General features: G+C 46.7%; 1 pseudogene; it reads right to left on the bottom strand.

The window, feature by feature from the left end:
- Nucleotides 1–6,112: 6,112 nt before the first annotated feature.
- On the bottom strand, nt 6,113–9,106 carry LOC117096513 (annotated as a pseudogene).
- Between the last annotated feature and the right edge of the window lie 4,575 nt (nt 9,107–13,681).

Genomic DNA, 13,681 nt, shown 5'->3' with positions numbered 1-13,681 from the left:
AGGCTTTGGGAGTAGAAGGCTCCCAGCTCCTGTCCTGTCTTTGAACACGTGTAGCCCACTCATCCTAGAGAGGAATGAGGAGGCAGCTCTCAGGGAGAAAGGCCGTGAACTCCAGGTGACCATGCAGAATGTTCCCGAGAAGCATCCCCTCTCCTCACCCTGTTCCCATACTAAGTCCGGGACATCCTTTTCTCAAAGGAGACTAATTGATAATCCAGGGTGATACAATGTTATCACTGTTATTCCATTGAAATGCAACAGCAATGCCCTATAAATGTTCTATAAATCACCCAGAGCTTAAAGAGGAGAGTGAAATGAGCATTGCATTATAAACCACAAAGCCCATTAATCACATGGCTACAAACCATAAATATGACAAGTACATCCATCAGTCCTGCACCTTACTTTCTTGTCTGCAAATGCACGCATTAGCAACTTAATGGATTTAGAAGGCATTTTCTCCTATAGACTCGGAAACAGAGTATTTTATTATTAGCCTCCTGGGCTTAAAAGGAAGGAAAAGGAAGTCACCTTTCACCACAGTATTCAGGGGCATTACAGGGGGAGTCCAGGTGGTGGCTACAGCCACTGACTCTGCCTGAACTCTGGAGACATCGGAGACCTGGGAGCCTGGTCTTGGGCAGTAACAAGACTTTTTGGGGGCCATAACGTGCCCTGCTTCCTGGCCTCCACCGGCTCCTGGCTCCCACAGCTGCAGCTCCTTGACCTGAAGGTTCAGGCCTGCCCTAGGCTTCTGGGCCAATCTTTCCCTCAGATGAGAGGGATTGATGTAGCATGAGTTTATAAGAACAAAACTGCATTTTTATTTCGTTTCTGCTATTAGAGTTACTCTGATTTTGTGTCTTAATGATAGGCTTCTTTCTTCTTTCTCAGACTGCATTTCTACGTGGCTCTGAGAAACCAGCAGACACAGTCCTTGCCCTTTGGGGCTCTCCATGGAAGGGGAGGTACACATCCCATGTGTGGAAATGCAGAGACAGAGAGGTCCAGAGATGGCAAGAGACCTGGTTCTCCTCCAGGTCATGGGAGTCCTTCCTTGTCACTCCCACTCTGACCTCAGGGCTGGGGCCTTGGATTTATAGATTTCAGCCCTTGGCTGGGCCATCCTGTGTGCAGACCTTGCTGAGGATGGCATGATGGATTCAGCTCACAGGTGTGGGAGCAGATGCTCTCTTTCCATTGCCTGATGAAGAGAGACAGTGTCTCACATGAATAGGACAAAAGTTTTGAAGTCAAACAGGTCTAAACTTGGATGCCAGCTGTGTGACCCTGGGCATGTCACTCGTGACTCTGAACCTCGGTTTCCTTTCCCATGCATGCGACTAGTCTGTCTCTCCGAGTGTGTACTACTAGTAACTGACATGTATTAAGTCCTTCACAGTAGTTAGCCAGTGCTATGCTAAGTACATTACCAGATAAAGCTCATTCTATTCTCAAAACTGCTGGGAGCGGCTCATGGGAGCCTGGATGTGGCTGGGGCAGGGGCTGTAGTTGAGAAGCCTTAAACCTCCAGGACAGTGGTTCTCATTTGGGGTGATTCTGCTGCCGATGGGGCATTTGGCAGTGTCTGAAGTCATTTTTAGTTGTTTCAGTTGGGTTACCTAGTGTGTAGGGGTCAGGAATGCTGCAAACATCCTACAATGTACAGGATATCTCTCCTAGGCTGATGAAGAATTATTTGACCTAAAATGTCAGTAGAACTGCATTTGAGAAATGGTGCTCTAGGAGAAGCAGGCTGGCAGTAAAGCCAGGGGATCATAATTTCCATCTCAGCTGCGGTGCAAAATGCTAGTCTAACTGGGTTATGACCCAGACCCTTTCTGCAATAGGAAGTGTCTCTGGAAGCAGGCTGGTGATGCCTTGGTTCCATCCTCTGGGCTGGGTTTCCTGTCCTGCCGTTCCATCCCTTTCCCACTGCCCCACTCCTGCCCACTCCATCCCTCTCCAAACATTGGCTGAGCACCTGCTTCATCCAGAAGGATAAGACCCAGCCCCCAGCCAGGAGCAGACAGCACGAGGGAGAATGGCACAGAATCGGATGTAATAAGGTAAACAAAGAAGTCTTAGCAGCCAGCATGGGGGCTCCCCGAAGGGAGGGAGGGTCTTCATTTGGGAAAGTGCCTTGGTAGGGCTTGAGCTTCAGTGCTGAGATCACAGTGTTGAGCTCCCACATCCCAAAGTGGAGGTTCTGCCGGGGCTCTCGTGCTGGGCTTCACATTATAGCAATCTCATGAGATGGGCCCCGCCTCTCACCAATTAAATCAATTTCAGGGACAGCTGCCGTTTGAAAGCTCCCCAGGGGATTAGAATGGGTGGTCAGCTGAGAAGCACGTGGCTTCACCTGGCCAGTCTCTAAGACGCCAGGTGTGCACCACATCCCACAGGTAAGTGTCATTTAGTAGGTTCAGGAGTCTGGTCTGCTTAATGCCTGCTTAAGGTGGCTTTGATATCTTGCAGGTGCAGGATTTCAGAGGCGTAGCCACCTGGATGAGATACTGATTTTCCTGCTGAATAGGAATTGAGATAGAATGGAGGATGGAGAGAGAGGAACCAGAAACAGGGAAGAAAGCTGGAACCAGGTGAGGACAAGGGCCAGAGGATTTCCCGTGGGAGGGGGCCCTGCTGCTTGCCTGTGGTTGTTTGCCTTGCTGCAGTGGGAACCCCTCTGATCCCCTGCCAATCTTCACAATGTGTTTCTCTGAGCAGCATTTTATGTAAGTGTGTGTAAACTGAAGTGGGGGCAAAATCTCACGTTCTGGTCGGTGGTAGGCAGAGCAAGGCATCTACAAAGAAGCAGGGAGCCCACAGGCGTTGGAGATCAGAGAGCATCAGCTCAGGAACAGCAGACATCTTGGGTGAGGTGAGGGTCTTTGTTTTGAGATGGAGTTTCGCTCTTGTTGCCCAGGCTGGAGTGCAGTGGCACGATCTCGGCTCACTGCAACCATCTGCCTCCCAGGTTCAAGCAATTCTCCTGCCTCAGCCTCCTGAGTAGCTGGAATTACAGGCACCTACCACCACCACGCCTGGCTAATTTTTTGTGTTTTTAGTAGAGATGGGGTTTCACCGTGTTAGCCAGACTGGTCTCGAACTCCTGACCTCAAGTGAGCCACCCACCTCAGCCTCCCAAAGTGCTAAGATTACAGATGTGAGCCACCGTGCCTGGCCTGTTGCTTAGCGTTCTCGTGCTTTAAATTTGCCCAGATGCAAAGAATTAAGACAATAAATGCCAATTTCTTGTTTATGTGCGGACCTCTGTGGAGGCTCCTATTAGGCAGGTCTCTTCCCAGTGCTGACTCAGGGCTTTGGTTCCTTCCATCTGGAGCTCATACATAGCATCTGAGGAGGAGGGGGAAGAAGAAGAGCCTGGAGGAGCCCCTTTTGCCCTTGACTGCCCTGACCTGGAAGTGATCCCTCACTTCTGCTCAGATTCCATCAGTGAGAACGAGGCACAGGGTCCCACCGAGACACCAATGAGCTGTGAGCTGAAGAAGAGGTGAGTTTGTTAGCATGTGACCAGTCTCTGATGCAGACCCCCATAGTCGTCTGTGTTCCATAGGTGAGCCATTCAGTAGGAGAGGTGTGCGAAGGCACAGTGGGGGCACATGAGAGAGAAGAGTTTGCTTAGTCCGGGCAAGTTTTGGAAGGCTTCCTGGAGGAGGTGCTGCTGAACCTGGTCTGCAGAAAAAGCCAGAGATAAGGGCCAAGAGGGCCAAGGAATGTGATTTCAGTCTGCGTCTTCATGCCTTTGCAGATGCATTAGTGTACCTTGCTGCTAACAAATCTCCACAAGGTTAGTGGCTTGAAACAACACAAATGGTCTTACTTTTCTATAAGTTAGAAGTCTGGAGCATGTCTCACTGAGCTGAAAATCAAAGCGTTGGTGGGGGCTGTTTTCCTTCTTGGAGGCTCTAGGGAAGAATCTGTTTCCTTATCATCACCAGCTCCAGGGGGCTGCCATGTGCCTCAGCCCTCCCTCCGTCTACAAGGCCAGCAATATCCCAGCTCTCTGGCATTCTCATGTAGCCACATCTCCCGATGACCACAGCCAGGGGAGTCTCTGATTTTAAGGACCCACGTGATTAGATTGGGCCCACTTGGGTAATCCAGGCTAATTGCCTTAACCTTAATCACATCAGAGAAGCTCACTACCTTAAAGTGGCATATTCACAGGTTCTGGGGATTAAGACATGAATGTTTTTGATGGGTTGGCAGGGGGCATTCTACCTACCACACACACGCAATTCCTTCTACCTGAAGTTTCCTGTCTTCTCTTTGTCTATCTGACTAACCTCTATGCGTCTTTGAAGACCCATTCAAATAACTTTCCCCATTTCCCACTGAGAAACTTTCCCATCACTGGCTGGGGAGTTAGTCTCGCCATCAACATGTTTCTTTTGTGCCATTTGTATTCTACCGTAATTATTCGTGTACTTCCCCCAACCTCCATTGCAAAGTCTTTGGGGTCAGGGTCTCTGACTTCGTTATCTCCATATCTTTAAAATCTACCGTAATGTTGGACACAGATGTGCTCTGTGTTTGTGGAATAAATGGCTAATATATATATAATATGTAATATTATATATATATTTACAGTGTTCTATTTAGAGAGGGTGGAAGGCTTATATTATATAATTTAAAAGGAAATATCATCTGAGCCTAATTGTTCCTGTAGAATCTCAACTTTCATCTGAAGGCTTTTTTTGTTTTTTTTTTTTTTTGATATGGAGTCTTGCTGTGTTGCTCAGGCTGGTGTGCAGTGGCATGATCTTGGCTCACTGCAACCTCTGCCTCCCAGGTTCAAGTGATTCTCCTGCCTCAGCTTCCCAAGTAGCTGGAATTACAGGTGTGCGCCACCATGCCCGGGTAGTTTTTGTATTTTTAGTAGAGACGGGGTTTTGCCATGTTGGCCAAACTGCTCTCAAATTTCCTGACCTCAAGTGATCTGCCCGCCTTGGCCTCCCAAAGTACTGGGATTACAGATGTGAGCCACCGTCCCTGGCCTGAAGGCCTTTTATATCTGAAAATTTTATTTCTTATTTATAACTCACTGTTAGTATTTTAAAACATTTATATAAAGATATATAAATATAACATATTTTATATTTATATTAAATAACTGGAATATTTTAATTATTTAATAAATACATTTGACCAATTTTATATTAAAATATTTAATATTTTAAAATTTTTTAATAAAAATTATTTTTATAAAGTATAAATAAAAATATTTTTATGATTCCAGTTAAGACTGGAAGATATTGGCCGGGCGCGGTGGCTCAAGCCTGTAATCCCAGCACTTTGGGAGGCCGAGACGGGCGGATCACGAGGTCAGAAGATCGAGACCATCCTGGCTAACATGGTGAAACCCCGTCTCTACTAAAAATACCAAAAAACTAGCCGGCGACGTGGCGGGCGCCTGTAGTCCCAGCTACTCGGGAGGCTGAGGCAGGAGAATGGCGTGAACCCGGGAGGCGGAGCTTGCAGTGAGCTGAGATCCGGCCACTGCACTCCAGCCTGGGCGGCAGAGCGAGACTCCGTCTCAAAAAAAAAAAAAAAAAAAAAAAAAAAAAAAAAAAAGACTGGAAGATACTTAAGGTTTTTAAGTTTGCTGAGCCAGTAATTATTATGTATCTATACTACATTCATAGGATGTCACTGAAAAATTATTTTCATTTTTCTCGAACTCCAGATAATAAAAGGAAAAAAAGGTCACATATCATCTTACCATGCAGAAATGTGTCCTAACACTCTGGTGTATTTAATCTCAGATTTTTTTTTGGTTTGTATGTTACATGTAAGTATACATTCTTAAAAATGAGACAATAATAAATGCATAGATTGCTTTTTAATTGCTCTATTAACTTTATATTTTTCCATGCAAATGAGCAAAACTCTACTGATGACAGAAACTTAGACTGGGTACAAAGGCTTTATTTATTGATATTTATCAATCATCTACAAACATCAAGTTAGAAGCTGGAAGCACAAGACTCACCTGACACATGGAAAAAACATAACACTCATAGCAAATGAGTAAAGACATTAGGAAAATGCAAGGAAAGATAACACAATGGGACTCACAATATTAACCTCATGGAAAATGGCAGGAGTCCAGGCATAGGCAAAATTCATCATGATGGTCATGGGGATTAGAGAGCTTCCCATAAGGATACACAGACAATTCCTCAATTGTAGCTCCCTCTTCTCTCCTGATTCCTCTCATCTCCTCCATGAACATTCCCATGTCATCTCCACCTCTATCCATCCCATCATTGACCTGCCTATTGGGTATGGCCCATTGAAAATTAGGGGCCAGTAAAAAAGAATGAGTTCATGTCCTTTGCAGGGATGTGGATGAAGGTCGGCGCCATCATTCTCAGCAAACTAACATGGGAACAGAAAACCAAACACTGTGTTCTCAGCCATAAGTGGGAGTTTGAACAACAAGAACACATGGACACAGGGAGGGGAACGTCACACACTGGGGACTGTTGGGGGAGTGGAGGGAAAGGGGAGGGATAGCATTAGGAGAAATACCTAATGCACGCAGAGCTTAAAACCTAGATGGGCCAGGAGCGGTGGCTCACGCCTGTAATCCCAGCACTTTGGGAGGCCAAGGTGGGCAGATCATGAGGTCAGGAGATCGAGACCATCCTGGCTAACACAGTGAAACTCCCTCTCTACTAAAAATACAAAAACAAAATTAGCCGGGCATGGTGGTGGGTGCCCGTAGGCTCAGCTACTCGGGAGGCTGAGGTGGGAGAATGGTGTGAACCCGGGAGGTGGAGCTTGTAGTGAGCCGAGATGGCACCACTGCACTGCAGCCTGGGCGACAGAGCGAGACTCCGTCTCAAAAACAAAAACAAAAACAACACAACAAAAAAAACCCACCACCAACAAAAAAACCCTAAATGACAGGTTGAAAGGTGCAGCAAACCACCATGGCACAGGTATACCTATGTAACAAACCTGCACGTTCTACGCATGTATCCCAGAAGTTAAAGAAAAAAAGAAAATTAGGGGCAAGTTGGCGAGCCTGTTTCTGTTTGTTCTTTCTTGTAGGCTGGTGGCCTTTTCCTCCTCCCAAGAGTGGTCTTCCTCTCCATTCTGAATAGGCTTCGCTGTTTCTTTGTTTTCCTGGTGGATGTTGGCCACTGTGAGATTTTTCTGCTCTGCTTTCCCCAGTCCTGATGACTATTAGCATGTTGATGTATTTCCTTCCACCCCCCCCACCCTTTTTTTTTTTGAGACGGAGTCTTGCTCTGTCGCCAGGCTGGAGTGCAGTGGCATGATCTCGGCTCACTGCAACCTCTGCCTCCCAGGTTCCAGTGATTCTCCTGTCTCAGCCTTCTGAGTAGCTGGGACTACAGGTGCCTGCCACCATGCCTGGCTACTTTTTTGTATTTTTAGTGGAGATGGAGTTTCACCGTGTTAGCCAGAATGGTCTCGATCTCCTGACCTCGTGATCCACCCGCCTCGGCTTCCCAAAGTGCTGGGATTAAAGGCGTGAGCCACCGCCCCTGGCCTCTTCCACCTTCTTTTCTATGCCCATGCTTATATATTCCAAAAGTACACATTTTTACCTATGGATATTATGACATATTCAGTTTTCTGGCTTGTAAGCCAGAAACATTAGTTTTCACTCAACGTTAGGAGAAATTCTTCATGCCATTGAAGTGTTTTTTGAAAACATGACTTCTAATGCCCACATGTATTTCTTTATGTGAACGTACCTTACTTCACTTAGCCATTTCCTTGTTTGACAACCCGGTTGCTTCAATATTTCTCTACTGTAATTAATTCTGCGATGACTATTCCTATATAGGTACTGTGTTCATATCTTTAATTATTTTCTTGGGTTAAATTTCTAGGGATAGAATTACAGGGTCAAAGGATATGAACTTTTTATGACTGTTGTTACATATTTCAAAGAAGACTGGACACATTTACCCACTTATTAGCAAGTGAATCTGCTGTGGTCTGAATATTTGTGTCCTCCCAAAATTTATATGTTGAAATCATAACCCTCAAGGTGATGGTATTAGGAGGTGGGGCCTCGTGACCCCTAGGTCATGAAGGTGGGAATCTTGTACAAAGATTGGTGCCTCTATAAAAGAAACACGAGGACCTCTTGCCTTTTCCACTGTGTGAAGACACGGTGAGAAGTCACCGTCTGTGGGGAAATGGGTCCTCAGCATCACTGCGTCTTCTAGTACTCCATCTTGGACTTTCAGCCTCTAGAACCGTAACAAATACATTTCTGTTATTTACAAACCACCCAGTTTATGGTATTTTGCTATAGCAGCCCAAGGAAACTAAGACAATATTATCTCAGCTTTTGACATGTTCTAATAATGAACACTCCTTGATAGAAAACAACTCTGTTTATGTTATGGGTAAAGTTTTGTGTCTAATTGTCATTTTAACGTACATGTCTTTGTTAGTGAGGGTTTGCAGTATTTTGTTTATTAACAGAAAAGTGACTTTTTTTTTTTTGAGACGGAGTCTCGCTGTGTCACCCAGGCTGGAGTGCTGTGGCGGATCTCAGCTCACTGCAAGCTCCGCCTCCCGGGTTCACGCCATTCTCCTGCCTCAGCCTCCCGAGTAGCTGGGACTACAGGCGCCGCCACGTCGCCCGGCTAGTTTTTTATAGTTTTTAGTAGAGACGGGGTTTCACCGTGTTAGCCAGGATGGTCTCGATCTCCTGACCTCGTGATCCGCCCGTCTCGGCCTCCCAGAGTGCTGGGATTACAGGCTTGAGCCACCGCGCCCAGCCAAAAGTGACTTTTTTTCCTTTATGAACTGTCTGCGTTCTTTGCTCATTTATCTACTGGGGTTAATGGTTTTTTCTTCTTATCTATTTGTATGATATATTTGCATGTAATGGTATTAATCCTGGTTCTGTAATACTTGTGGCAAACCTGTTCTCTTTGTTCAAAGCTTCTTTTCAAATAGGGGCAGGGAACTGGTGTCATTCAGGTTAACCCTCAACCCTGCCAGTTTCCTTTGAGAATGGCACTGGCCCACATCCTTCTCCGTAGAGTTAGCCCCTGACCTGCAACCCCTGGCTCCCTGAATCCTTCATTTTGTCTTCAAAAGGAGTTGAATTTTAAGCATCTTTGTTGATCCTCTGGGAGCAAAACCACTTTGCCAGCTTGAGATCATTCATTTCCCCATTTCTTTCCTCTCTTCCATTCCTCATAGATAATCCCTGGCAATTATTAAGCATTTTTGTGTTGCCTTAGACTTTTGAGTACTTAATGATCCTTTAGTGGTTCAGCAGAGAAAGGAGAATCTTTCCTTCCTTCTCCCACCCCCTTTGAAAATTCTGAGCTGTAGGAATCTTTCTAATGGACTGACAGCTCTTGGAAGGGAAACAGATCCTGGACATTATCCATCAACCGCTCCAGATCTGGTAATTTCAATGTAGGGGAAAAAAGGCCAGAGTCACGTAAGATCTCACAGATGTTTGGTGATGCAGCCACACTTCACTAAGTGAGGACTGAGGAAATAGAGAGTTCTACCCTGAAGAAGGCAGTAGACTAAGGAGATATCACACATGGAAACAGCTCAGTAGAAGCATGTTCTTAGCAGGATGGCATGTTGTGGTTACAGCTCCACCAAAGCAGAAATGGAGAGAGCACTGTCCTCCCCGGACCTGGGAGAGTCAGGAGATGAGCACAACGTGGCCACAGAATGGGACTGGAGATGGCCCAGGACGAGGGCTATGGGCAGTCGGAGGAGGCAGGGGTGGCTGTAGAAACTTTATGATGCTCTTGTTTCAGGAAAGTCAGGGCCTAAACAACCCCACTTAGTCCCCTAACCATGGAGGCTTAGGACGGAGAGTGGCCTGCTCTTTACCCCTGTGGGAGTGGAAGGTGTAGGGGAAGGAAAGGGCTCCGGGAGTCTTTGGAGCCCAGCTTCCCAAGGGTGCTGTGTGTTGCATCTTAACCATGCAGCTCTCTAGCAATGCAGGCAGAGGAGCAGCAACTGTGCTTTACCTGCCCTGGCCGCAGGGTCAGGCCTGCTTACCCACCTTTCCACCCAGCCCACCCTTGCCCCACAGGACCCCGATCCAAGGCCCTCCTGCAGGTCCCTGCACAGCAAAGAACTCTTTGCAGCACTTCCCCTGGAAGCTCTCCTTAACTCTCCCACTAATAGCTCCTTATCCAAAGGTGTAAGTTCTCTTTCTAGTTCTCCCTCCTCTCCTCTTGCTACTGCCTTGGGAGGCCCTAGTTCTCCCTCTTCTCCCCTTGCTACTGCCTTGGGACGCCCTAGTTCTCCCTCCTCTCCCCTTGCTACTGCCTTGGGAGGCCCTAGTTCTCCCTCCTCTCCCCTTGCTACTGCCTTGGGAGGCCATGTGAATTCCCTTCTCCCTACCTTTCTCATGGGCAGGCAGTCCCAGATTAAAAACATATTTAGGCCAGGTGTGGTGGCTCATGCCTGTAATCCCAGCACTTCGGGAAGGCAAGGTGGGCGGATCACTTGAGGTCAGGAGTTTGAGACCAGCCTGGCCAACGTGGTGAAACCCTATGTCTACTAAAAATACAAAAAATTAGTTGGGCATGGTGGCACGTGCCTGTAGTCCCAGCTACTCAGGAAGCTGAGGCAGGAGAATCGCTTAAATCCGGGAGGCGGAGGTTGTAGTGAGCTGAGATCGTGCCACTGCACTCCAGCCTGGGCAACACAGTGAAACTCCATCTCAAAAACAAACAAAAAATTACCCTGGTGTCGTGGCACATGCTTGTAATCGCAGCTACTTGGGAGGATGAGGCATGAGAATCGCTTGAACCCAGGAGGTGGAGGTTGCAGTGAACAGAGATCGTGCCACTGCATTCCAGCCTGGGTGACAGAGCGAGACACTGTCTAACACAACAACAGCAACAACTAATATTTTCTCATATTCTTATCTTACTACTCTCTGCTAATGTCTCTATTGCTGATTCTTCATTCATTCAGAACATATTTATAAAGCACCGGGCGCAGTTTTTCACGCCGGTAATCCCAGCACTTTGGGAGGCTGAGGCAAGCGGATCACTTGAGGTCAGAAGTTCGAGACCAGCCTGGCCAACATGGTGAAACCCTGTCTCAACTAAAAATATGAAAAACAGCCAAGAGTGGCGGCACGTGCCTGTAATCCCAGCTACTCAGTAGGCTGAGGCAGGAGAATCGCTTGAACCTGGGAAGCAGAGATTGCAGGGAGCTGAGATCGTGCCATTGCACTCCAGCCTGGGCGACAGAGTGAGACTCCATCTCAAAAAAAAAAAAAAAAAAAAAAAGCACAAAACTTGCTGCTAGATGGGGATTAAAAAGACAAACCATGAAAGTAGACAAGGGGGACTGCTTTGAGAAATACACAGGAAGTGAAGTCAATACTGAGGTGTGGGGAAGAAGGGTGTTGGAACCTCTACTAGCCCGCCTTTGAGAAAATTAGAAACTTTGTTGCCATCTGCCAGGAAGTGGTTGTAATAAATAGAAAAATCTATGCTGTCATGAATGGTGGGCTGTCTCAGGCATGTCCTTCTCATGACAGCAAATGGAAGAGTGAGAACAAAATGAGCAGGTGCATTCTCATATCTCTGGACAAGGCCCCATCACTAAGCCCAGAGTCAAGGGTGTGGGGCAGTTACCTGGCAAAGGGTATGGATACTTGGGAGGAGGAAGAATTGTTCTGTTACAGAATCAGTTTGTCAGCCAGTCTGCTACAGAATATAGGTGTTATTTTATTTTATTTTTTTTGAGACGGAGTCTCCCCCTATCGCTCAGGCTGGAGTGCAATGGTGTGATCTCAGCTCACTGCAACCTCTGCCTCCAGGGTGAAAGCAATTCTCCTGCTTCAGCCTCCCGAGTAGCTGGGACTACAGGTGTGCGCCACCATGCCCAGCTAATTTTTTGTATCCTTATTAGAGACGGCGTTTCACCATATTGGCCAGGCTGGTCTCGACCTCCTGACCTCATGATCCACCCACGTTGGCCTCCCAAAGTGCTGGGATTATAGGCGTGAGCCACTGCGTCTGGCGGTGTTTTTTTTTTTTTTTTTTTGTTTTTAACTCTGCAAGAGTAGAGTATTTTGGATTTGGGGGCTTATGGGCATCCCACATATCCTAATCTAGGGGTGAGTGGAAGGTCATAGAGCACATTCTCAGGAGGCTTTCCATTCTTACAGAGATGAGCTGGACAGGACCCATTTGATAAGTTTGGAAAAGCTGCCTTCTAGTGAGCCATAACACAGCCCTGGACAGGGAGACAGTCACGTGAGCTGTAGAGAGCTGTAGAGAACATTAAGGACCAGAACTTAAATATAGCTCTGAATTTATTAGTATTACCAACTACCCCAAAAGCTCCAGCCCCAGGGACTGAGATACACAACATCACCTCAGAATCCTTACCAGAGGCTTCCAGGAGGAGCTCAGATCCCTCTGGAGGGCATAATAGAATTGTTGTTGCAGAGAGTGGAGCTGAGTCTACATTAGACACCCTCATCTCAGCGCAGCTTCATGCAGGATCTCCACCCCTACCCTGCAGGCGTCCTGGGTCCAAGCCTAGAGGGATGTTGATTTCCCCGTGATGGCCCAACACCCCATCCCCAGCTAGTAAGTGGCAGGGCCAGAGCTTCCACCTCTGCTCAAGCCACTGCCGGTGAAAAGTTATGACAACTTCATACAGAGCCTGAGATGTAAGAGCTCAGGAAATGGCGATTAATATTCTAATAATAATACTTTGTAGATAAAGATGAATGAATAACTGTTGAGTATCTCCTAGGCTCCACGTACCGTATGAAGCACTTTCTTTGAGTGACTTTAGCAGCTGGGATTGTCATCGTCATAGATGGGGAAACTGAAACCAGAGAGGTTAAGTGACTTGTGTAAATTCTCCTCTGGTGGTAAATTTAATTTTAGGAATTGGTTTTGCTAACTTTGGGAAAAATAAACCATGCATTGTCATTCAGTTTGCTCATGAGACTTTTAGGAAATGCGTATTTAGAGGTGAAGGACAATTGGAAATTTTATGGAAAAAATACTGGGAATAAAATAAAATACCCTCGCCTCAAGTTTTTTACCTGTTTTTTTTTTTTTTTTCCTGGAATGTTATATCTCTGACAAGGAGTTAGAGCTTTGGGGCCTGCCACTGACAGGAAGGCTGGTGGAGCCAGACACGGGCCAGATGGAACGTACAAAGTGTTCTATCTGTCCCTTTAATAACTCCTTGGCCAGGATGACCTGTCACTATAAGCAAGGGGGAGGGAGAAAAATGAGCCAATTCATTTCTAAATGGCTCTGTAACTCCAGGGTGTTATTGAGCAGAGACAAAGGACACCCCATAATTCTTGGAAAGGGAATCAGGATCTCTGGGAAGCAGGCACAGGCTCCATCCGGTCCGCCGAAGCCTCCTGCCAACAAGGGATCCACGCTCCATAAATACACAGAGAGATAGATCACCTGGCCCCATTGATTTCCCCTTGCCGTTATTGATTGCATTCTTAGATAAGTGGCGACTTTTCGACCAGAACTAAGCTCTATGTATCTTTCTTGGAAGCCTTTGCAATGCCAAGGGTTCGGCCAAGGGAGGAAGTGGTGTCTTCCCTCTTCTCAGAATGCTACCCACCAGCTATGTCCTGGGTAAGAGACAATAAAGGGCTCTCCCTGGGCCCCTCAGTTTT

The sequence above is a fragment of the Trachypithecus francoisi genome, unplaced genomic scaffold (assembly GCF_009764315.1).
Source record: "Trachypithecus francoisi isolate TF-2019V2 unplaced genomic scaffold, Tfra_2.0 Lachesis_group14, whole genome shotgun sequence".
Taxonomy (NCBI): Eukaryota; Metazoa; Chordata; class Mammalia; order Primates; family Cercopithecidae; genus Trachypithecus; species Trachypithecus francoisi.
This window is presented reverse-complemented; position numbering and strand designations above follow the sequence as displayed.